At 47.6% G+C, this 26,821-nt stretch overlaps 1 protein-coding gene and 1 pseudogene across 3 annotated transcripts in view; one reads left to right on the top strand and one right to left on the bottom strand.

Moving 5' to 3' along the window:
* Positions 1 to 26,821, top strand: part of RAD51AP1 (RAD51 associated protein 1) — a 124,539-nt gene that overhangs the window by 39,508 nt on the left and 58,210 nt on the right. The gene's annotated exons all lie outside the window — the stretch shown is intronic.
* On the bottom strand, positions 23,837 to 23,955 carry LOC134937660 (5S ribosomal RNA; annotated as a pseudogene).

Genomic DNA, 26,821 nt, shown 5'->3' with positions numbered 1-26,821 from the left:
ACGAGAATGGAAACATTACCTTACGCTGGCTACAGGTTTCGTCCTGTCTTGGACAAATTCCTGAATAAATATACTCAGGATATAGTCTTTACATCTCGGTCCTTTCGGGCCCGTGCTACAGAAACAGCCACAGACGGGTCAGGTGGTAGTGAACGTGGTTTTCGATAACCTCTAATTGTCTGATTGTCGTCAATATACGGTTAAAGTGCTGCCGCCTACTTCCAGGCATCTTTAACCAGGGTTTCAGTGGCGTTTACAGCTAAGCCACTGAAAAGCCAGGGCTAGAATGAGTTTCCAGCCCATCGCCGATCGTCAGTTGTGGGCATCCACAGTTGGGGGATCCGCAATTTTGGGTTCGCAGTTTACCAGATAAAGGTTGATTGTTTTCCACCATTGCAATTTGCAAGACGGGTCTGCCTGGGTCAGAAGATAAAATTGCGGTTCTGCACACCGCCATACAAGCTCTAGTAGATTGAGCAGTTTGACTGCGGTCAACAACAGAGTCACGGTCATTATTCCAGTTTGGGGTAGTTCCAAGGCTGGCTGAATCTGTCAGTCCGATACTGACCCTCCAGGTCAATCAGTGCGTCGCTTACTACACATTCAACAGAGGAATACCTGCAGTTGGTGACTACAGGTTGAAATCCACAGTGATTCTGGATTTCAACAAGAATAAGTACTTAGACGCATCAGGCCTACTTAAGTTTGCAGTAAAAACCATTCTCGCTTTCAAGCGCTACCGTTTTGGCTTCGTATGGCGCCTAGGGTTGTCACAAGTAATGGCTATCGTGATAGCTCATCCCTGGAAGTGATAACAGTTCAGTGTTTTGAAGATCTGCTCATTAAAGCTCCGTCTCAAAACTTCGTCCTGCAACGGCCCTTACTAACGTACAATGGCGTCGTTCAGCACGGTTAGATTGTTAACCTCGAGATATCAAGCCTCATTCCGTAACAACGGACTCATGCATAGGGATAATTCCGTGATTACACGGATTTACCTGCCTGAACACACCACACAAACTGTTCGTCATCACGTACAGTTCGTCCGCAAGCCACGGACAGTCTTGATCCGTTTGGCCTTTTGCCTATTGGAAAGGAGAGTGACGTCTTTCGACGCACTCCAGTTCGCAAGGAGTCACTCAGGTCATTTTCACCTGGAAGTTCTTGCACGCTCCTACAAGTTCATCGAATAGTACGGTTGTCTCTAATGGCCAGAGTTTCACTACTCTAGTGGCTCCAAGTACATAATTTTACCGCAGGGACCATGTTCGGCGTCTGGAATTGGATAATTCTAAAAATGAACGCGAGTCTCAGAGGTTGGGGACCTGGGGTCCCAAATGATCAACTTCACAAATCACTGAAGATTTCGGTAAAACGCGCTGCGGCAGGCGGGCCACATGCTCCGTTCTCAGACTGTCCAAGTGCGGTCAGACAACACAACGGCGATCGCATACATCACCGATCAAGGACGGATTCGAAGTCACATGACCATGCGGCAAGTTGCTCGATGTTCATTCTGGGAGTGAACAGCTGGAAGGCAGCTTATTCCAGGACACTGAGCATTGAATTCTTAAGTGTTCCAGATGTTGGTCCAGCGGTGGAGTTACCCACAGGGGTATCCAGTAGCATCTCGCAAAAAAAAAAAAAAATTAAACATCCCAGTATGTGTGCATCCCAGTATGTGTCCAGTACAAGAGCTCCGAAGGCAGCAGCTGTGGATGCTCTCACGATCGCGTGGCTGTACAGCGTTGTGAATCTGTTACAACGTTTACGCTGCTTCCTCGGGTACTAAAATGGATCATACAAGACTCCATGACAGTCATACTAGTGGCGCCACATTGGCCTCGGAGGCCATGGTTCTTGGATCTCCCCGAACTACTCGCAGCCGATCCTTCACCGCTCTCGCCACGTCCGGACCTGTCCCACCAGGGTCCGTTCTTTTACCCCGATTTAGCGCGGCAGCGTTTGACGGGGTGGCTGCTCAAAGCGCTCTCTTAAGAACGGATGGCATTCCAGAATCTGGTATGCAAACCATGTTAGGGGCTGGGAAGCCAGTACGGCAGCTCATTATCACAAGATTTAGCGTGCCTCTATAGGTTGGTGTGACGCTCAGAAGTTTCCAACATCACTTTCAAGTTATCCCGTCTTTTAATATTTTTACAGACTGGGTTTGGTGAAGGATTATATTCTACACTCAAGGTGCAGGTCTCTGCCATGTCAATTTACCTGCAAAGGTGTTTGGCTCCTTTGCCGATTGTACACACTTTCCTGCACGGTGTCCTTAGGCGACCTCCATTTATACCACCTACAGTGCCATGGGACTTGATCTGGTTTTAGGTTTTTTATTTACGGTCTTCATTTGTTGAATTCTTACAACAAGTGGATGTTAAGTTTCTCAATTGGTAAACACTTTTCTCTGACGTCCTAGTGGATGCTGGGAACTCCGTAAGGACCATGGGGAATAGCGGCTCCGCAGGAGACTGGGCACATCTAAAAAAAGCTTTAGGACTATCTGGTGTGCACTGGCTCCTCCCCCTATGACCCTCCTCCAAGCCTCAGTTAGATTTTTGTGCCCGACCGAGCAGGGTGCAATCTAGGAGCTCTCCTGAGCTTCTTAGAAAAAGTTAGTTTTAGGTTTTTTATTTTCAGTGAGACCTGCTGGCAACAGGCTCACTGCATCGAGGGACTAAGGGGAGAAGAAGCGAACCTGCCTGCTTGCAGCCAGCTTGGGCTTCTTAGGCTACTGGACACCATTAGCTCCAGAGGGACCTAACACAGGCCCAGCCTCGGAGTCCGGTCCCAGAGCCGCGCCGCCGGCCCCCTTACAGAGCCAGAAGCAAGAAGAGGTCCGGAAAATCGGCGGCAGAAGACATCAGCCTTCACCAAGGTAGCGCACAGCACTGCAGCTGTGCGCCATTGCTCCTCATGCACACCACACACTCCGGTCACTGAGGGTGCAGGGCGCTGGGGTGGGGGGGGGCGCCCTGAGCAGCAATATAAACACCTTGGTTGGCAAAAATACATCACATATAACCCCCAGGGCTATATGGATGTATATTAACCCCTGCCAGATTCCAGAAAAATGCGGGAGAAAAGTCCGTGAAAAAGGGGCGGAGCCTATCTCAGCACACTGGCGCCATTTTTCCCTCACAGCTCCGTTGGAGGGAAGCTCCCTGGCTCTCCCCTGCAGTTAATACACTACAGAAAGGGTTAAAAAGAGAGGGGGGGGGGGCACAATTTAGGCGCAGTATACAACATATAGGCAGCTATAAGGGAAAACACTTTTTTATAGGTGCTATCCCTGTGATATATAGCGCCCTGGTGTGTGCTGGCATACTCTCCCTCTGTCTCCCCAAAGGGCTTTGTGGGGTCCTGTCCTCTATCAGAGCATTCCCTGTGTGTGTGCTGTGTGTCGGTACGGCTGTGTCGACAGGTATGTGGAGGATAATGAGGTGGAGGCGGAGCGAATGCCTGTAAATATGTTGTCACCCCCTGCGGGGTCGACACCGGTGTGGTTGAACTTATGGAAGGATTACGTGAAAGTGTCAACTCCTTACATAAAAAGCCGACGACACGGAACAGCCGGCTACTCAGCTTGTGCCTGTTCCAGCGTCTCAAATGTCATGGGGGGCTCTAAAATCGCCCGCTACCTCAGATAACAGACACAGATGTCGACACGGATACTGACTCCAGTGTCGACATCGATGAGACTGGTGTACCCTCCAAATAGGTCCACCCGTTACAGGATTGAGACAATGAAAAATGTATTACACATTTATGATTATACCCCAGGTACCACATAAAAGGGTATTATGTTTGGTGAGAGAAAACTATTAGTAGTTTTTCCTGCATCTGAGAAATTAAATGAGGTGTGTGAGGAAGAGTGGTCTTCCCCCAGTAAGAAATTGATCATTTCTACAACGGTTATTGGCAGCGTACCCTTTCCCGCCAGAGGATAGGTCACGCGGGGAAACACCCCATAGGGTAGATACAGCGCTTACACGCTTATTAGAAAAGGTGGCACTACCGTCTTCGGGTACGGCCGCCCTGAAGGAACCTGCTGATAGAAAGCAGGAGGTTACCCTATAAGATATGGTCACACACTAGGGCATTATATTGCGACCAGCCGTTGCTTCGGCATGGATGGGCAGTGCTCCCGCTGCGTGGTCAGATTCCCTGTCGGAAAATAACTATGGATAGGGACAATATTTTGCTGAAAATAGAGCATATAAAAGACGTGGTCTTATACATGCGTGATGCACAGAGGGATATTTGCCGGCTGGAATCAAAAATAAGCGCTAGGTCCATTGCCGCCAGACGGGGGTTATGGACTTGGCACTGGTCAGGCGATGCCGACTCGAATCGGCACATGAAAGTTGCCCTATAAGGGGGTAAAACTGTTTGGGGATAGTTTTTCAGACCTCGTTTCCACAGCTACTGCTGGGAAATTAATTTTTTTGCCACAGGCTACCCCACAACAAAAGAAAGCACCGTATCATCAAGTACAGTCCCAGAAAAACAAGTGGGCTAGAGGCTCATCCTTTCTGCCGAGAGGCAAAGGTAGAGGAAAAAAGCTGCAACACACAGCTAGTTTCCAAGAGCAGAAGTCCTCCCTGCGTCCGGTAGGTCCACAGCATGGTGCTGGGGCTGCTCAGGCGGACCCGGGTACAGTGGGGGCCCGTCTCAGATATTTCAGCGGACAGTGGGCTCTCTCACATAGATCCCTGGGTCCTTCAAGTAGTATCTCAGGGGTACAGGCTGGAGTTCGAGACGTTCTTCCCCCCGCCGTTTCCTAAAATCTGCCTTACCGGCACCTCCCTCTGCCAGGGAGACGGTGTTGGTGGATATTCAACACTATAATCACAACAAGTGATTGTCAAGGTGCCCCTCCTTCAGCAAGGAAGGGGTTACTATTCCACAGTGGTTGTGGTACCACAACGGTTCGGTGAGACCCATCTTGAAATTAAAATACTTGAACTTTTATATCAGAAGTTTCAAGTTCAAGATGGAATCGCTCAGGGCGCTTATTACGAGCTTGGACGAGGGGGATTACAGGGTCTCCCTGGACATCAAGGATGCGTACCTGCATGTCCCCATTCCCCCCACCCCCTCACCAGGAGTACCTCAGATATGTGGTACAGGACTGTCACTATCAGTTCCAGACGCGGCCGTTGGAGTTGTCCACGGCACCGAAGGTCTTTACCTAGGTAATGGCCGAAGTGATGATACTCCTTCACAAGAAGGAAGTTTTTATTATCCCGTACTTGGACGATCTCCTGATAAAGGCGAGGTCCAAAGAACAGTTGGTAGTGGGGGTAGCACTCTCTCGGGAAGTGCTACAACAGCACGACTGGATTCTCAATATTCCAAAGTCACAGCTGGTCCCGACGACACGTCTTCTGTTCCTGGGAATGTTTCTGAACGCAGACCAGAAAAGAGTGTTTCTTCCAGTGGAAAAAGCCGAGGAGTTGTCATCTCTAGTCAGAGACATCCTAAAACCAGGACAGGTGTCGGTACATCAATGCACACGAGTCCTGGGAAAAATGGTAGCTTCGTACGAAGCATAATTCCATTCGGAAGACTCCACGCAAGGACGTTCCAGTGGGTCCTGTGGGACTAATGGTCCGGGTCCCATGTACAGATACAACAGCGGATAACCCTGTCAGCAAGAAACAGGGTGTCGCTGCTGTGGTGGCTGCAGAGGGCTCATCTACTAGTGGGCCACAGATTCGGAATACAGGACTGGGTCCTGGTGACCACGGATGCCAGCCTTCGGGGCTGGGGTGCAGTCACACAGGGAAGAAATTTCCAAGGAGATTTCGCTTCACATAAATATTCTGCAGCTAAGGGCCATTTACAATGCCCTAAGACAAGCAAGGCCCCTGCTTCAGAACCAGCCGGTACTGATCCAATCAGACGACATCACGGCGGTCGCCCATGTACACAGACAGGGCGGCACAAGAAGCAGGATGGCGATGGCAGAAGCCACAAGGATTCTCCGATGGGCGACCTACACCCAGGAGAATGGGGACTTCATCCAGAAGTTTTCCAAATGCAGGTAAACCGTTGGGAATGACCACGGGTGGACATGATGGCGTCCCGCCTCAACAAGAAGTTGAAAAGATATTGCGCCAGGTCAAGGGACCCTCAGGCGATCGCTGGGGACGCTCTAGTGACACCGTGGGTGTACCAGTCGGTTTATGTGTCTCCTCCTCTACCTCTCATACCCAAGGTACTGAGAATAATAAGAAGGCGAGGAGTGAAAACCATACTCGGGGTTCCGGATTGGCCATGAAGAGCTTGGTACCCGGAACTTCAAGAGATGCTGGCAGAGGACCCTTGGCCTCTGCCGCTCAGACAAGACCTGCTGCAGCAGGGACCCTGTCTGTTCCAAGACTTACCGCGGCTGCGTTTGACGGCATGGCGGTAGAACACCGGATCCTAAAGGAAAAGGGTATTCCGAAGGAAGTCATCCCTACCCTGATCATAGCCAGGAAGGATGTCACCGCAAGACATTATCGCCGCGTTTGGCGAAAATTTGTTGCTTGGTGGGAGGCCATGAAGGCCCCGACGGAGGAATTTCAACTATGTCGATTCCTGCACTTCCTGCAAGCAGGGGTGACGTTTGGGCCTCAAATTGGGGTCCATCAAGGTCCAGATTTCGGCTCTGTCGATTTTCTTCCAGAAAAAACTGGCTTCACTGCCTGAAGTTCAGACTTTGGTTAAAGGAGTACTACATATTCAGCCTCCTTTTGTGCCTCCTGTGGCACTTTTTGGATCTCAACGTGGTGTTGGATTTCCTAATGTCGCATTGGTTGAGCCACTTAAAACCATGGAGCTAAAGTATCTCGCGTGGAAAGTGGTCATGCTGTTGGCCTTGGCCAGGCGTGTGTCAGAATTGGCGGCTTTGTCATGTAAAAGGCCTTATCTGATTTTCTGTATGGATAGGGCAGAGTTGAGGACTCGTCCTCAGTTTCTCCCGAAGGTGGTCTCAGGTTTTCACTTGAACCAACCTATTGTGGTGCCTGCGGCTACTGGGGACTTGGAGGATTCCAAGTTGCTGGACGTAGTCAGAGCCCTGTAAATTTTATTTTTCCAGGACGGCTGGATTCAGGAAAACGGACTCGCTGTTTATCCTGATGGCACCCAACAAGCTGGGTGCTCCTGCTTCTAGGCAGTCTATTGCGCGCTGGTTTTGTAGCACTATTCGGATTACCGCAGCCTAAATCAATAAAAGCCCATTCCACAAGGACGGTGGGCTCATCTTGGGCGGCTGCCCGAGGGGTCTCGGCTTTACAACTTTGCCGAGCAGCTACTTGGTCAGGGGCAAACACGTTTGCAAAATTCTACGAATTGATACCCTGGCTGAGGAGGACCTGGAGTTCTCTCATTCGGTGCTGCAGAGTCATCCGCACTCTCCCGCCCGTTTGGGAGCTTTGGTATAATACCCATGGTCCTTACGGAGTTCCCAGCATCCACTAGGACGTCAGAGAAAATAAGAATTTACTTACCGATAATTCTATTTCTCGTAGTCCGTAGTGGATGCTGGGCGCCCATCCCAAGTGCGGATTGTCTGCAATACTTGTACATAGTTATTGTTAACTAATCGGGTTCTTGTTGTGAGCCATCTATTCAGAGGCTCCTCTGTTATCATGCTGTTAACTGGGTTTCATATCACAAGTTGTACGGTGTGATTGGTGTGGCTGGTATGAGTCTTACCCGGGATTCAAAATCCTTCCTTATTGTGTACGCTCGTCCGGGCACAGTATCCTAACTGAGGCTTGAAGGAGGGTCATAGGGGAGGAGCCTGTGCACACCAGATAGTCCTAAAGCTTTCTTTAGATGTGCCCAGTCTCCTGCGGAGCCGCTATTCCCCATGGTCCTTACGGAGTTCCCAGCATCCACTACGGACTACGAGAAATAGAATTATCGGTAAGTAAATTCTTATTTTCTCTGAGCCTCTCAGCAAGGCGTGTTTTAACATAGGGTGGCTTGCATGACAAGGCCCCCAATCTGGTGTTTTATGATCATAGGGCGGAACTTCGCACAAATTCCGTGTTCCAGTCAAAGATAGTATAATGTCACGCATCAATTAATTAATGTAGTTCCTCGGTTATCAATATGTTCGGGAACTTAAGTTACTTTGAATGTGGTACGCGCACTACGCGTTTATGTAACCCAAACATCAATTGTACGTAGAACAGACACATTGTTCTCTATAATGTAGTGAAGATGGCTTTACCAGCTTCCAAGCAGACCTTATGTCATACGTCAGGCTTAGCTTCATAATAGGCTACAACGCCTACATCAGGGTCAGACCATTCCAAACGTTCTAGTGAACGTCATAAGCGGGCTTCAACCGCATACATCAGTGTCAGACCATTCCATAGGTTCTTTGGGAACGTCAGGAGCAGCAGGTCGTGGAGTTTCTACGAAACGGCTTAGACGAGCTGCTACGTGGTCATCAGTGCATGACCATCAGTGCGCATGTTGGTGCGCTTTTACAGGTTGGCTACGTTTGCGGCATCAGCATTTAGCTTTGGCCGTGTAGTGTTACAGGTGCCAAACAGCTCTCCCACCCAATGGGAAACTTTGGTACGTCCCAAGACTACTCCAGTGACCCCTAGTGGATGAAAAAGAAAATAGGATTTTGGTACTTACCAGGTAAATCCTTTTCTTTGAATCCATAGGGGGCACTGGACGCCCACCCAGAGCAGTTTACCTGTCTTGTGGTAAGTTCTGTGGATCTTATGGTAACACTTTACCACCAATGCATACGATGTTATGGTGTCAACTAATTGTTATCAGTTACGTTATGTGTCAACTTTAGTGTTGACCCTTATATTATAATGTTATAGGTTCATATAATGTTATATGTAATTATCTATGGTTCATCCTCTCTATCACTCCTGTTCGGCCCAGTAAAAATACTGAAGGCTCTATGGGAATATGGAGGGGATGGCCAGTTACTAATTTAAATATTTAAATATGTGCCATTTCCGGCTACGCCCGGTCCATATCCAAGAGTACTCCAGTGCCCCCTATGGATTCAAAGAAAAGGATTTACCTGGTAAGTACCAAAATCCTATTTCTCTAACGTCCTAAGTGGATGCTGGGACTCCGTAAGGACCATGGGGAATAGCGGCTCCGCAGGAGACTGGGCACAAAAGTAAAAGCTTGAACTAGCTGGTGTGCACTGGCTCCTCCCCCTATGACCCTCCTCCAAGCCTCAGTTAGATTTTTGTGCCCGAACGAGAAGGGTGCATGCTAGGTGGCTCTCCTGAGCTGCTTAGAGTAAAAGTTTATTTTAGGTTTTTTATTTTCAGTGAGTCCTGCTGGCAACAGGCTCACTGCATCGTGGGACTAAGGGGAGAAGAAACGAACTCACCTGCGTGCAGAGTGGATTGGGTTTCTTAGGCTACTGGACATTAGCTCCAGAGGGACGATCACAGGTTCAGCCTGGATGGGTCCCGGAGCCGCGCCGCCGGCCCCCTTACAGAGCCAGAAGAATGAAGAGGTCCGGTGAAATCGGCGGCAGAAGACGTTCCTGTCTTCAACTAAGGTAGCGCACAGCACTGCAGCTGTGCGCCATTGCTCTCAGCACACTTCACACTCCGGTCACTGAGGGTGCAGGGCGCTGGGGGGGAGCGCCCTGAGACGCAATAAAAACAGAAATACCTTAGAATGGCAAAAGAAATACATCACATATAGCTCCTGGGCTATATGGATGTATTTAACCCCTGCCAGTTTTCCAGAAAAAAGCGGGAGATAAGGCCGTCGTGAAGGGGCGGAGCCTATCTCCTCAGCACACAAGCGCCATTTTCCCTCACAGTTCCGCTGGAAGGACGGCTCCCTGACTCTCCCCTGCAGTCCCTACAGAATCAGGGTAAAAACGAGAGAGGGGGGGCACTATTGGCAGCTAAATTATAAACAGCAGCTATAAAAGGGAGTAACACTTATATAAGGTTATCCCTATATATATATATATAGCGCTCTGGTGTGTGCTGGCAAACTCTCCCTCTGTCTCCCCAAAGGGCTAGTGGGGTCCTGTCCTCTATCAGAGCATTCCCTGTGTGTGTGCTGGGTGTCGGTACGATTGTGTCGACATGTATGAGGAGGAAAATGATGTGGAAGCAGAGCAATTGCCTGTATTAGTGATGTCACCCCCTAGGGAGTCGACACCTGACTGGATGGTTGTATTTAAAGAACTACGTGACAATGTCAGCACTTTACAAAAAACTGTTGACGACATGAGACAGCCGACAAATCAATTAGTGCCTGTCCAGGCGTCTCAGACACCGTCAGGGGCGATAAAACGCCCGTTACCTCAGTGGGTCGACCCAGACACGGATACTGAGTCCAGTGTCGACGGTGAGGAGACAAACGTAATGTCCAGTAGGGCCACACGTTACATGATCACGGCAATGAAGGAGGCATTGAACATTTCTGACACTACAAGTACCACAAAGAAGGGTATTATGTGGGGAGTGAAAAAACTACCAGTAGCTTTTCCTGAGTCAGATGAATTAAATGAGGTGTGTGATAAAGCGTGGGTTTCCCCCGATAAAAAAGTGCTAATTTCTAATAAATTATTGGCACTATACCCTTTCCCGACAGAGGTTAGGGCGCGTTGGGAAACACCCCCTAGAGTAGATAAAGCGCTCACACGTTTATCTAAACAAGTAGCGTTACCGTCTCCTGATACGGCCGCCCTCAAAGAACCAGCGGATAGAAGGCTGGAAAATATCCTGAAGGGTATATACACACATACTGGTGTTATACTGCGACCAGCAATCGCATCAGCCTGGATGTGTAGTGCTGGAGTTGCGTGGTCGGATTCCCTGACTGAAAATATTGATACCCTGGATAGGGACAGTATATTACTAACTATAGAGCATTTGAAGGATGCATTACTATATATGCGTGATGCACAGAGGGATATTTGCACCCTGGCATCAAGAGTGAGTGCTATGTCCATTTCTGCCAGAAGAGCGTTATGGACGCGACAGTGGTCAGGGGATGCGGATTCCAAACGACATATGGAAGTATTGCCGTTTAAAGGGGAGGAGTTATTTGGGGCCGGTCTATCGGACCTGGTGGCCACGGCAACGGCCGGAAAGTCCACCTTTTTACCCCAGGTCACCTCTCAGCAGAAAAAGACACCGTCTTTTCAAACTCAGTCCTTTCGTTCCCATAAGTACAGGCGGGCAAAAGGCCACTCATTTCTGCCCCGGGGCAGAGGAAGAGGAAAGAGACTGCACCAGGCAGCCTCTTCCCAGGAGCAGAAGCCCTCCTCTGCTTCTGCCAAGTCTTCAGCATGACGCTGGGGCTTTACAAGCGGACTCGGACACGGTGGGGGCCCGTCTCAAAAATGTCAACGCGCAGTGGGCTCACTCGCAAGTGGACCCCTGGATTCTGCAGGTAGTATCACAGGGGTACAAACTGGAATTCGAGACGTCTCCCCCTCGCCGGTTCCTGAAGTCTGCTCTACCAAAGTCTCCCTCCGACAGGGAGGCAGTTTTGGAAGCCATTCACAAGCTGTATTCCCAGCAGGTGATAATCAAGGTACCTCTCCTACAACAGGGAAAGGGGTATTATTCCACGCTGTTTGTGGTACCGAAGCCGGACGGCTCGGTGAGACCAATTTTAAATCTAAAATCCTTGAACACTTACATAAAGAGGTTCAAATTCAAGAAGGAGTCACTCAGAGCAGTGATAGCAAACCTGGAAGAAGGGGACTATATGGTGTCTCTGGACATCAAAGATGCTTATCTCCACGTCCCAATCTACCCTTCTCACCAAGGGTACCTCAGGTTTGTAGTACAAAACTGTCATTATCAGTTTCAGACGCTGCCGTTTGGATTGTCCACGGCACCTCGGGTCTTTACCAAGGTAATGGCCGAAATGATGATTCTTCTTCGAAGAAAAGGCGTTTTAATTATCCCTTACTTGGACGATCTCCTGATAAGGGCAAGGTCCAGGGAACAGTTAGAAGTCGGAGTAGCACTATCTCAGTTAGTGTTACGTCAGCACGGGTGGATTCTAAATATTCCAAAATCGCAGCTGATTCCAACGACACGTCTCCTGTTCCTAGGAATGATTCTGGACACAGTCCAGAAAAAGGTGTTTCTCCCAGAGGAGAAGGCCAGGGAGTTATCCGAGCTAGTCAGGAATCTCCTAAAACCAGGCCAGGTGTCAGTGCATCAGTGCACGAGGGTCGTGGGAAAAATGGTGGCTTCTTACGAAGCGATTCCATTCGGAAGATTCCATGCAAGAACGTTTCAGTGGGATCTTCTGGACAAATGGTCCGGATCGCATCTTCAGATGCATCAGCGGATAACCCTGTCGCCAAGGACAAGGGTGTCTCTTCTGTGGTGGCTGCAGAGTGCTCATCTACTAGAGGGCCGCAGATTCGGCATTCAGGATTGGATCCTGGTGACCACAGATGCCAGCCTGAGAGGCTGGGGAGCAGTCACACAGGGACAAAATTTCCAGGGTTTGTGGTCAAGCATGGAAACATCTCTTCATATAAACATTCTGGAACTAAGGGCCATTTACAATGCCCTAAGTCAAGCAAAACCCCTGCTTCAGGGTCAGGCGGTATTGATCCAATCGGACAACATCACGTCAGTCGCCCACGTAAACAGACAGGGCGGCACGAGAAGCAGGAGGGCGATGGCAGAAGCTGCAAGGATTCTTCGCTGGGCGGAGAATCATGTGATAGCACTGTCAGCAGTGTTCATTCCGGGAGTGGACAACTGGGAAGCGGACTTCCTCAGCAGACACGACCTTCACCCGGGGGAGTGGGGACTTCATCCAGAAGTCTTCCAAGAGATGGTAAACCGTTGGGAAAAACCAAAGGTGGACATGATGGCGTCCCGTCTCAACAAAAAACTAGACAGATATTGCGCCAGCTCAAGGAACCCTCAGGCAATAGCGGTGGACGCTCTGGTAACACCATGGGTGTACCAGTCAGTGTATGTGTTCCCTCCTCTGCCTCTCATACCAAAAGTACTGAGAATCATAAAAAGGAGAGGAGTAAGAACTATACTCGTGGTTCCGGATTGGCCAAGAAGGACTTGGTACCTGGAACTTCAAGAGATGCTCACGGAGGACCCGTGGCCTCTACCTCTAAGAAAGGACCTGCTCCAGCAGGGACCTTGTCTGTTCCAAGACTTACCGCGGCTGCGTTTGACGGCATGGCGGTTGAACGCCGGATCCTGAAGGAAAAAGGCATTCCAGAAGAAGTCATCCCTACCCTGATAAAGGCCAGGAAGGATGTAACCGCGAAACATTATCACCGCATTTGGCGAAAATATGTTGCGTGGTGTGAGGCCAAAGAGGCCCCTACAGAGGAATTTCAACTGGGTCGCTTCCTACATTTCCTGCAAACAGGACTGTCTATGGGCCTAAAATTAGGGTCCATTAAGGTTCAAATTTCGGCCCTGTCGATTTTCTTCCAAAAAGAACTGGCTTCAGTGCCTGAAGTCCAGACGTTTGTCAAAGGGGTACTGCATATACAGCCTCCTTTTGTGCCCCCGGTGGCACCTTGGGATCTCAATGTGGTTTTGGGGTTCCTAAAATCACATTGGTTTGAACCACTCACCACTGTGGAATTAAAATATCTCACATGGAAGGTGGTAATGCTGTTAGCCCTGGCTTCAGCCAGGCGTGTCTCAGAATTGGCGGCTTTATCTTATAAAAGCCCTTACCTGATTTTCTCTAACGTCCTAGTGGATGCTGGGGACTCCGTCAGGACCATGGGGAATAGCGGCTCCGCAGGAGACAGGGCACAAAAGCAAGCTTTTAGGATCACATGGTGTGTACTGGCTCCTCCCCCTATGACCCTCCTCCAAGCCTCAGTTAGGTTTTTGTGCCCGGCCGAGAAGGGTGCAATCTAGGTGGCTCTCTTAAAGAGTTACTTAGAAAAAGTTTTTAGGTTCTTTATTTTCAGTGAGTCCTGCTGGCAACAGGCTCACTGCATCGAGGGACTTAGGGGAGAGATTTTCAACTCACCTGCGTGCAGGATGGATTGGATTCTTAGGCTACTGGACATAGCTCCAGAGGGAGTCGGAACACAGGGCTCGCCCTGGGGTTCGTCCCGGAGCCGCGCCGCCGACCCCCCTTGCAGACGCTGAAGATGAAGAGGTCCGGAACCAGGCGGCAGAAGACTCTGTCTTCATCAGGTAGCGCACAGCACTGCAGCTGTGCGCCATTGTTGTCAGCACACTTCACACAGCGGTCACGGAGGGTGCAGGGCGCTGGGGGGGGGCGCCCTTGGCAGCAATGTATAATACCTGTATGGCGAAAAATACATCACGTATAGCCCTTGAGGCTATATGGATGTATTTAACCCCTGCCAGATATCTAAAACTCCGGAGAAGAAGCCCGCCGAAAAGGGGGCGGGGCCTATTCTCCTCAGCACACAGCGCCATTTTCCCTCACAGAAAGGCTGGTGGGAAGGCTCCCATGCTCTCCCCTGCACTGCACTACAGAAACAGGGTTAAAACAGAGAGGGGGGGCACTGATTTGGCGATATGTATATATATTGAAATGCTATAAGGGAGGAACACTTATATAAAGGTTGTCCCTGGATAATTATAGCGTTTTGGTGTGTGCTGGCAAACTCTCCCTCTGTCTCCCCAAAGGGCTAGTGGGTCCTGTCCTCTACCAGAGCATTCCCTATGTGTGTGCTGTATGTCGGTACGTGTGTGTCGACATGTATGAGGAAAATATTGGTGAGGAGGCGGAGCAAATTGCCTGTAATGGTGATGTCACTCTCTAGGGAGTCGACACCGGAATGGATGGCTTATTTATGGAAATTACGTGACAATGTCAACACGCTGCAAGCCGGTTGACGACATGAGCGGGCCGGCGAACAAATTAGTATCTGTCCAGGCGTCTCAAACACCGTCAGGGGCTGTAAAATGCCCATTTACCTCAGTCGGTCAACACAGACCCAGACACGGACACTGATTTCAGTGTCGACGGTGAAGAAACAAACGTATTTTCTTTTAGGGCCACACGTTAAGGGCAATGAAGGAGGTGTTACATATTTCTGATACTCCAAGTACCACAAAAAAGGGTATTATGTGTGAGGTGAAAAAACTACCTGTAGTTTTTCCTGAATCAGATAAATTAAATGAAGTGTGTGATGATGCGTGGGTTTCCCCCGATAGAAAATTATTGGCGGTATACCCTTTCCCGCCAGAAGTTAAGGCGCGGTGGGAAACACCCCTCAGGGTGGATAAGGCGCTCACACGCTTATCAGAACAAGTGGCGGTACCATCTACGGATAGGGCCGTACTTAAGGAGCCAGCTGATAGGAGGCTGAAAAATATCCTAAAAAGTATACACACACATGCTGGTGTTATACTGCGACCAGCGATCGCCTCAGCCTGGATGTGCAGAGCTGAGGTGGCTTGGTCGGATTCCCTGACTAAAAATATTGATACCTTTGACAGGGACAGTATTTTATTGACTATAGAGCATTTAAAGGATGCATTTCTATATATGCGAGATGCGCAGAGGGATATTTGCACTCTGGCATCAAGAGTAAATGCGATGTCCATATCTGCAAGAAGATGTTTATGGACACGACAGTGGTCAGGTGATGCAGATTCCAAACGGCACAAAGATGTATTGCCGTATAAAGGGGAGGAGTTATTTGGGGTCGGTCCATGGGACCTGGTGGCCAGGGCAACTGCTGGAAAATCCACCGTTTTTTACCCTAAGTCACATCTCTGCAGAAAAAGACACCGTCTTTTCAGCCTCAGTCCTTTCGTCCCTATAAGAGTCATATCTGCCCAGGGATAGAGGAAAGGGAAGAAGACTGCAGCAGGCAGCCCATTCCCAGGAACAGAAGCCCTCCACCGCTTCTACCAAGTTCTCAGCATGACGCTGGGACCGTACAGGACCCCTGGATCCTACAAGTAGTATCCAAGGGGTACAGATTGGAATGTCGAGAGGTTTCCCCCCTCGCAGGTTCCTGTAGTCTGCTGTACCAATGTCTCCCTCCGACAGGGAGGCAGTATTGAAAACAATTCACAAGCTGTATTCCCAGCAGGTGATAATAAAATTACCCCTCCGACAACAAGGAAAGGGGTATTACTCCACACTATATGGTGGTACTGAAGGCTAGGTGAGACCTATTCTAAATCTGAAAAATTTGAACACTTACAAGGGTTCAAATCCAGATGGAGTCACTCAGAGCAGTGATAGCAAAGAACAAGGGGACTATATGGTGTCCCGGGACATCAGGAATGCTTACCTCCATGTCCCAAAATTTGCCTTTTCTCACCAAGGGTACCTCAGGTTCGTGGTACAGAACTGTCACTATCAGTTTCAAGACGATGCCGTTGGATTGTCCAAGGCAACCCGGGTCCTTACCAAGGTAATGACCGAAAGGAGGATTCGTCTTCTAAGAAAATGGACGACCTCCTGATAAGAACAAGGTCCAGAGAACAGTTGGAGGTCGGAGTAGCACTATCTCAAGTAGTTCTACGACAGCACGGGTGGATTCTAAATATTCCAAAACCGCAGTTGTTCCGACGACACGTCTGCTGGTCCTAGGGATGATTCTGGACACAGTCCAGGAAAAGGTGTTTCTCCCAGAGGAGAAAGCCAGGGAGTTATCCGAGCTAATCGGGATCCTCCTAAAACCAGGAAAAGTGTCAGTGCATCATTGCACAAGAGTCCTGGTAAAAATGGTGGCTTATTACGAAGCGCTTCCATTCGGCAGATTTCACGCAAGAACTCTTCAGTGGGATCTGCTGGACAAATGGTCCGGATCGCATCTTCAGATGCATCAGCGGATAACCCTATATCCAAGGACAAGGGTGTCTCTCCTGTGGTGATTACAGAGTGCTCATCTTCTAGAGGGCCGCAGATTCGGCATTCAGGATTGGATGCTCGTGACCACGGAGGCCAGCCTGAGAGGCTGGGGAGCAGTCACACAAGGAGTGTGATCAAGTCTGGAGAATTCTCTCCACATAAATATACTGGAGCTAAGAGCAAATTTATAATGCTCTAAGCTTAGCAAGACCTCTGCTTCAAGGTCAGCCGGTATTGATCCAGTGGGATAACATCACGGCAGTCGCCCACGTAAACAGAAAGGGCGGCACAAGAAGCAGGAGGGCAGTGGCAAAACTGCAAGGATTTTTCGCTAGGCGGAAAATCATGTGATAGCACTGTCAGCAGTGTTTCATTCCGGGAGTGGACGACTGGGAAGCAGACTTCCGCAGCAGGCACGACCTCCACCCGGGAGAGTGGGAACTTCATCGGGAAGTTTTCCGCATGATTGTGAACCGTTGGGAAAGACCAAAGGTGGACATGATGGCGTCCCGCCCGAACAAAAAATGGGACAGGTATTGCGCCAGGTCACGAGACCTTCAGGCGATAGCTGTGGACGTCCTGGTAACACCGTGGGTGTAACAGTCGGTGTATGTGTTCCCTCCTCTGCTTCTCATAACCAAGGTATTGAGAATTATAAGACATAGAGGAGTAAGAACTATACTCGTGGCTCCGGATTGGCCAAGAGGGACTTGGTAACCGGAACTTCAAGAGATGCTCACAGAGGACTAATGGCCTCGGGAGCTAAGAAGGGATTTGCTTTCAGCAAGTACCATGTCTGTTCCAAGAGGAACCGTGGCATCGGCCTTTAAGAAAGGACCTGCTCCAGCAGGGACCTTGTCTGTTCCAAGACTTACCGCGACTGCGTTTGACGGCATGGCGGTTGAACGCCGGATCCTAAGGAAAAAGGCATTCCGGAAGAGGTCATACCTACCCTGGTCAAAGCCAGGAAGGAAGTGACCGCACAACGTTATCACCACATGTGGTAAAAATATGTTGCGTGGGTGAGGCCAGGAAGGCCCCACGAAAAAATTTCAACTAGGTCGATTTCTGCACTTCCTGCAAACAGGAGTGTCTAGGAGCCTCAAATTGGGGTCCATTAAGGTTCAAGTTTCGGCCCTATAGATTTTCTTCCAGAAAGAATTGGCTTCAGTTCCTGAAGTCCAGACGTTTGTCAAGGGAGTATTGCATATACAGCCCTTGTGTGCCTCCAGTGGCACCGTGGGATCTCAACGTAGTGTTGGGATTCTTCAAATCATATTGGTTTGAACCACTCAAATCTGTGGATTTGAAATATCTCACATGGAAAGTGACCATGCTGTTGGCCCTGGCCTCGGCCAGGCGATTGTCAAAATTGGCGGCTTTGTCTTACAAAAGCCCATATTTGATTTTCCATTCGGACAGGGCAGAACTGCGGACTCGTCCCCAGTTTCTTCCTAAGGTGGTGTCAGCGTTTCACCTGAAACAACCTATTGTGGTGCCTGCGGCTACTAGGGACTTGGAAGACTCCAAGTTGCTAGACGTTGTCAGGGCCCTGAAAATATATATATATATATATATATATATATATATATAATTCCAGGACGGCTGGAGTCAGAAAGTCTGACTTGCTGTTTATATTGTAGGCACCCAAAAAGCTGGGTGCTCCTGCTTCTAAGCAGACTATTGCTCGTTGGATTTGTAGTACAATTCAGCTTGCACATTCTGTGGCAGGCCTGCCACAGCCAAAATCTGTAAATGCCCATTCCACAAGGAAGGTGGGCTCATCTTGGGCGGCTGCCCGAGGGGTCTCGGCTTTACAACTTTGCCGAGCAGCTACTTGGTCAGGGGCAAACACGTTTGCTAAATTCTACAAATTTGATACCCTGGCTGAGGAGGACCTGGAGTTCTCTCATTCGGTGCTGCAGAGTCATCCGCACTCTCCCGCCCGTTTGGGAGCTTTGGTATAATCCCCATGGTCCTGACGGAGTCCCCAGCATCCACTAGGACGTTAGAGAAAATAAGATTTTACTTACCGATAAATCTATTTCTCATAGTCCGTAGTGGATGCTGGGCGCCCATCCCAAGTGCGGATTGTCTGCATTACTTGTACATAGTTATTGTTACAAAAAAATCGGGTTATTATTGTTGTGAGCCATCTTTTTTAGAGGCTACTTCATTGTTATCATACTGTTAACTGGGTTCAAATCACAAGTTGTACGGTGTGATTGGTGTGGCTGGTATGAGTCTTACCCGGGATTCAAGATCCTTCCTTATTGTGTACGCTCGTCCGGGCACAGTACCTAACTGAGGCTTGGAGGAGGGTCATAGGGGGAGGAGCCAGTACACACCATGTGATCCTAAAAGCTTGCTTTTGTGCCCTGTCTCCTGCGGAGCCGCTATTCCCCATGGTCCTGACGGAGTCCCCAGCATCCACTACGGACTATGAGAAATAGATTTATCGGTAAGTAAAATCTTATTTTTCACACGGATAGGGCAGAATTGAGGACTCGTCCTCAATTTCTCCCAAAGGTGGTTTCAGCGTTTCACGTGAACCAGCCTATTGTGGTGCCTGCGGCTACTAGGGACTTGGAGGACTCCAAGTTACTGGACGTAGTCAGGGCCCTGAAAATATATATTTCCAGGACAGCTGGAGTCAGGAAATCTGACTCGCTGTTTATCCTGTATGCACCCAACAAGCTGGGTGCTCCTGCTTCTAAGCAGACGATTGCTCGTTGGATTTGTAGTACAATTCAGCTTGCACATTCTGTGGCAGGCCTGCCACAGCCAAAATCTGTAAAAGCCCATTCCACAAGGAAGGTGGGCTCATCTTGGGCGGCTGCCCGAGGGGTCTCGGCTTTACAACTTTGCCGAGCAGCTACTTGGTCAGGGGCAAACACGTTTGCTAAATTCTACAAATTTGATACCCTGGCTGAGGAGGACCTGGAGTTCTCTCATTTGGTGCTGCAGAGTCATCCGCACTCTCCCGCCCGTTTGGGAGCTTTGGTATAATCCCCATGGTCCTTACGGAGTCCCAGCATCCACTTAGGACGTTAGAGAAAATAAGAATTTACTTACCGATAATTCTATTTCTCATAGTCCGTAGTGGATGCTGGGCGCCCATCCCAAGTGCGGATTGTCTGCAATACTTGTATATAGTTATTGTTACAAAATTCGGGTTATTATTGTTGTGAGCCATCTTTTCAGAGGCTCCTTCGTTTATCATACTGTTAACTGGGTTCAGATCACAGGTTGTACGGTGTGATTGGTGTGGCTGGTATGAGTCTTACCCGGGATTCAATATCCTTCCTTATTATGTACGCTCGTCCGGGCACAGTATCCTAACTGAGGCTTGGAGGAGGGTCATAGGGGGAGGAGCCAGTGCACACCAGCTAATTCAAGCTTTTACTTTTGTGCCCAGTCTCCTGCGGAGCCGCTATTCCCCATGGTCCTTACGGAGTCCCAGCATCCACTACGGACTATGAGAAATAGAATTATCGGTAAGTAAATTCTTATTTTTCCGTTACACAGAGGATGTGAATAAAAGGAACAAAACGCTTATCTATTGAAGGCCAGGACAACACATTTGTTGATTGGTGTCATGAAGTGTACCAGCACATCTTGTTCCTCCTCATTACATTTAATAATATACCCAAATGTACCAGCTATGTATAGGCCCCCATACAGCAGCAATCACAAATAATTTGCAGGTTCTGAGACTTTTTCTCAGATTTATAAATTCTCCAATCCACAAATCAGCTACCATACATTACAGATATTTTTCAGTGATTTGCAAATAATTTTCAGCAAATACTGCCAATCTTGAAAGGCCTGTCAGTTTACTAGTAACGCACTGCAAATCTGCAGATTGTTCCCATACACTAGCAACTTACAGGCCCAGTTGATCTGTGAAATTCAACATGTTGGACAACCTGATTTACCAATCCCAATCGATTTTTGGTCAGACTCTGTGAACCTCATACATTGAAGATTTATTTACACCATCATCTGCAAGACACCAAAGTGCCCCACTGGATTTCTGATGTATGGGGGGGGGGGGGGGGGCTTTAGTTCTAGGTTGTTTGTCTACATTTTTTTGTGATTGTGGTCATAGTGACACGAACTCTGGTTCCTGCCGTCTTCTCTTGAATGGCTTTACTTGCCTCCTTTTTCTTTCTTTTAGCATATTCCTGTGTCTACTCTTTACCCCATGTAACTTCAGTGGTGTACAACCAAGGTGTATAGTACTTTCATTCAGCTCATTAGATTCTGCAGGTTTAGTTAAACTCTTCACCTGGGTTTCAACGTCTTCCGTTGACACGTCTATGTCTGTCCTTTAGAGTGTGACAGCTGAATTCTGCTTTTTGGGCAAAGTTTCTGTCCTAGCTTAATAACATCATGAAGTTGACACCCGCCATGTTCTTTGGCTTACTTCATTGACACAACCCTTAAGCTTTTTCTGGCTCCTTTTTTGTGAGATAAGAAAGGATTACAGCATGTTTTCATAGTATAACAGCAGAACCTTTTCATGATGGTAGCATACTGAGGTTCCAGAATCACTAGTTACTGCATTTGAAACTTCAGTTCTCAGACTCAAAGGTTCTTTTTCTTCATCTGTAAAATGGTACCAGCGATGTAATCCAGTGGTATTTGAGTAGACCGTAATATGGCAGTTAGTATTTAAAAGACTACCAAATGTGCAATTTGAAGGAGCAGCTGCCATGATTGACTATTTTCTGGCTGTTTCCCTCTCTTCTCTCTGGAAAGTTTCGGTTTTGAAAGGGAATCCTATTCCCATCAGTTTTTTTTTTGGGGGGGTACGGTTTTCACAGCATGGTTACTTGTGTAAATTATGTATGCAGTACAACAGTATGTCAACTTCATTATTTTTTTTTTCTCCATTATGAAATAGAGTACCATGCTGATTTTGTAGTAGTAATGTATATCTTTGTTAAGCACCTAAAAAAAAATTGGGATATCTAAAGCTGATTTTAACCTTGCATTTTTGCTGTAGCTTGAAACGTAAGGCAAATAAAGTAATTTGGTTTGGATTTTTGTATTCGGGAACAAAAAAAAAAATAATCTTAAAAATCTGAGATGGGTGGTGGACATTTAATTTTTGGCGGGGGTTCTGATAAGGAATGACCCAGTAGTGATTTAGTTAGCGTTAGCTGTCTTTTAAGTTAGTGGTTAGTGCCCGAGAAACTGCACTACCTAAAAGGGGTTCCTAGCACTTTCTAGCGTAAGTCCCTTCGGTGCTATGTGTTATTTATAATGGCATGTAAGTGTTTCATAAGCTGATAGTGATTCTTATAATGCAGTCAGCATTGCAGGTACTTTTCTAGTAGTGAAACAAAACAACGAAGAGAGAGAAGACTCTTTTCTGGGTGCACTCTTAGAATTAAATTAGAAAATAATTAGAGGATTAAAACGTATTTAATTTTGTTGGTATAATATAAATTAAAACAATAGTTCACTGTGTTTATCCTAAACAAGCTAACAAACAAATAACATTACAAAAAAGTTAAAATCTTAACAACACTGGTCTGTTGATTTTGATGTCCAGGATAAATCCGTGTCATACAGACCAGCAAAAAAAGGAATCGGTGATAATGACCCAAATTTGGTTAATATGATCGGGACTGTAAATACTAAATTGCTTTCTAACAAATATTTAAAATGCCCGCTCTAATATATACTGCGGACGGCAGACACATCTTATTACCATATACGATAAAAGTGCGCTGTACGTCGCAAAACACTACATCCCTTAAGAGAAAACAATACACCCACACATTATTTGAGTTCCAAAGCTCATTGATGTATATATTTGTTATTAAAAGGATATGTATTCATCACAATGTACAGCACATATATATATATATATATATATATATATATATATATATATATATATATATATATATATATATATATATATACATGGTTACAAGTTATACAGTAAGCAGTTAATACAAACTAAATCAAATACATACAGTTACAGGCCAGCAAATACATCACCATATCTTTCTCATGTAAAGTCCTCCATATCACACTCTCTCTCTGTAAAATCATGCAGGAAACGGACTGGCAGCATCTCCACCATCGTCTGGGACAAAACAGCAACTTCTGTGTGTCTGATCAGCAATACACTATGTAGTTTGGGGGAGTGCACACATCTAGTCTAGGGGAGGGAACTTTCTCATTCATGATGAGTCACTGGTCTGTTCGTATGCTAACAAGGTCCAGCCCTGATGGTGTAATTACAGGAGATAGCCACTGGTCAGGCTACAATCATGCTGTCTTCCAGAAAATCTATTGTTCTAAAAAGAGTGACTTTAGCTTTCATACATTTAATCATATCAACTTGTTGCAATGAGCTACAACTTAATAACAAGCATCAAATGAATCTACACATTAATCTGGTTACTGTAATACCAAACACGACATGTCTATATTGCTTCATTCCAATAATACACATACATGACGTTACTCCATTATATAATTAAAACATTATGATGTCTGGCGCTTGATATGTTATAATTATGTGCTGTATGAAATATGTGTCAAATCTATGTCTGTGGCATGTCTGTGTAAATGCGTATGTTACCATATATTGCTGTGCTCGCTGCGCGTATTTGCAAGCCTAGTGACTCATAATGTGTGGAGTCTGTATGTTCTCTCTATGTAATATTTTTGACTTAGACAGGACTCACGGGGATGCTAATTAAAGTGGGTTATAAATATAGATGAAGAAAACACCTTCAAGATGTTGATATTCAAATTATATGGCAATTCCAAACTAATTATAGAAAGTTCATTCAATTATTATCATAGATAGCAATGACAGCTACAAAAAGTAGATACTCCAATTGTGTGACAATTCAGAACTCCGTATTTAAATGTGAATAAAAAATAAAGAATATGGCAATGGAAGTACCTAGTGGTACAGAAAAGTCGTGAATCTGCTGTCAGCGTTAGGCACAGAGCATGCCAATGGCTTGAAGATCTACTAAACTGTGTCTTCCCAGGAGGTCTCCCATCCAAGTGCTCACCACGCCCAACACTGCTTAGCTTCCAAGATCAGATGGATTCGGGCGTATGCAGTGTGGAATGATAGTAGCGGTCTACCTGCAGCACAGAAAAGGAGCTCCTGCTCCACTAAATAACTTATTTAATATCTATCTGAGGCTGAGCCAACCTATCTGAAAGGGGGGCGAAGGCTCCTAGGTGTAGGAGAGACAAAGATCCCATTTTGATGGGATCTGCATCTCTCTCAGGAGATCCAAAGGCAGCAGGAGTGCAGTGAATACGGTCACTGAGGGGGGAACAGCGGTTAGGCAGCCGGCAGCAGAGTGACTGTCCCTCCCTGCAGCTGGGCTTATTCCCCGGAAATAGTGTAAGCTGCATTAGAGACACTGCTGAGTAGCTAGTCGCCGCTGGGTGAGTTGGGACCAGGAGGCGCAGGACGCTGTGAGGGCTGTCTGATAGTCCTGCCACGCCGGGACCGGGAGCGGCGGTGAAATCAGGGGGAGACATGCCGGTTATGCCGTTGACCACGTTCCCGGGTGCGGGTGGCAGATAACGGAGCAGTAGGAGTCTCTGCGCTGGCAAGGGGGAGGCAAGCAAGTGATGGTGTGAACATAAAATTTTAGTTGCGGTCATCTTGTTTTCAGTCTTAGGCGCGCAGCTTGAGCGGGCTTTCCTCTCTGGGGAGGATATAAGCAGACTCCAGACAGAAGTGTTAGCTGAAGATGAGGAGGAGGGTCTCGGGTAGATGAAGCTGAGACTCCCTACTGCAGGCATTCCCAGCCACGGTCCTTGAGGCACACCAACAGTGCAGGTTTTAGTGATATCCAGGCTTCAGCACAGATAACTTAATAAGTAGCTCAGTTATTTTGATTTAACCATCTGTGCTGCAGCCTGGATATCACTAAAACCTGCACTGTTGGTGTACCTTGAGGACCGTGGTTGGGAATGCCTGCCCTACTGGTATTACTGGCGCTGTTAGAGTAGAAGCTCTGCTGCTAAGTTCTTTCTGAATATAATAGCCTAAAACTATATGTTTTTATATTCCAAGGGACACTGCTGAAAGGTCCTGCGGAGGTGTAGCAACAGATTTACCAACCAGTCAACTCAAGCTGTATTACCAGTTGGTGGTGTAATATATATATTTCCAGCTGTGTGACTCCCAAGTTATTTTTTTGTCCCTATAGCTCTACGGTCTTTCTCTTCCTGTTATAATAGGGTGAAAGCACTGCTGAGTGGTGTCTGTGTGTGTGTTTTCACATGTCACAAGCACCAACCAAGACCACAATGACCTGTTATGTATGCTCAAAATGTGGTAAGAAGAGCACTAATGTTGGCAGCTCTGGGGTGTGTGCAACACATGTTTGGGAATGGATGCTCAACCTGGGAGCAGTGGTCCATCTGGGTCATGGGAAAGTGCCCTGGCTGATATTTCTATGGAAATGGCGGAATCCCGCAAGCAACATTTAGAATGGGCAGCTGGGGTTTCCAAAACTATGGAGGAATTTCTGATTAGAATTGCACCACCCGCACAAGCAGAAAAGAATGTGCGTAAAGAGACCACTCCCTCTCCTGCGGGAAGAGTCGGAGGAGGGTATTATAGACGAGGAGGAGGGAGAGTCACAGCAAATCATGGATGTCAGTCCTCAGTAGGACGACGCTGAGGTCAAGGGATTAGTTATTGAGGAGGTAAAACAGGTCCTTAACTTAAAGGAAGAAGTTAAGAAACCTGAGGGGTTTGATTTATTTGAGTCTCAGAAACCGCAAACAGCGGTTTTTCCAATTCCTCAGACTGGGTGTGGTATTGAAAGTCGACAGTAACTAGGTCGACAATGTCTAGGTCGACCACTATTGGTCGACAGGGTGTCTAGGTCGACAGGGTCTTTAGGTCGACATGTTCTAGGTCGACAGGTCAAAAGGTCGACATGGGTTTTTAATGTTATTTTGGTGTCGTTTTCTTCGTAGAGTGACCGGGAACCCCAATTAGTGCACCGCGTCCCCTTGCATGGCTCGCTTCGCTCGCCATGCTTCGGGCATGGTGCCTTCGCTCCGCTACCGCTTCGCTCGGCACAGATTACCGTTCCAATCGTAGTCCACGTGGATCGTTAAGTATGAAAAGGTTCAAAAAAAAGAAAAAAATTGTGAAAAACTCATGTCGACCTTTTGACCTGTCCACCTAGAACATGTCGACCTAAAGACCCTGTCGACCTAGACACCCTGTCGACCTAGTTACTTTCAGTCCGGATCCCGTTCAGGCCGTAGAGGACGATAACAGCCAAGAGGAAATAGATTAGCTGATCATATCCGGGAGTCTGCTACATACATTTGCCAAGCCACAAAGGATGCTAGCAGAATAGCATCATGCATCTCTGCTTCGGCTATATCAGCCAGAAGGATTCTGTGGCTCAGAGAATTTCAAGTGGATTATGATTCCAAGAAGGCAGTGGAGGCGATCCCCTTTGTAGGGGAGACTTTATTCGGTCCAGAATTAGACAAGTGGATTTCACAGGCAACAGCGGAGAAATCTACTTTTCTGCCTACCATGTATCCTAGAACCACGCCACTGGTCAGAAGAAATTATTCTGGTCTGGTGTTCAATTCCTTTAGGTCTAAATCCTTTCGAGCTAGAGGAAGAGATTTTGCCGGTCAACCTCGTGGAAGCAGAGGTAGAGGCCGTTCCCAGACCACAACCAGAAAGCAGGACCCTAAACCTGCTGAAAGACCGTGGCATGACTGTCTCCCAGCTCACCTTGGGTTTCCTATGGTGGTCGCACGGTTGGAAATGTTTCAGGACACCTGGGCCGAAACATCACCAGAAGTCTGGATCAACAATATTATCTCCCAGGGATACCAGATAGATTTTCTAAACCGCCCTTACAGTCAATTCTTTACCTGCTGTAAAGAATTGACTGTAAGGGCGGTTTAGAAAATGGCCTTCCTCTGTGTCCTCAGAAGGTGAGGG

The sequence above is a fragment of the Pseudophryne corroboree genome, chromosome 6, assembly GCF_028390025.1.
Source record: "Pseudophryne corroboree isolate aPseCor3 chromosome 6, aPseCor3.hap2, whole genome shotgun sequence".
Lineage (NCBI taxonomy): Eukaryota > Metazoa > Chordata > Amphibia > Anura > Myobatrachidae > Pseudophryne > Pseudophryne corroboree.
Note: the sequence above shows the minus strand (reverse complement) of the source record. Positions and strands in the feature narration are given on the sequence as shown.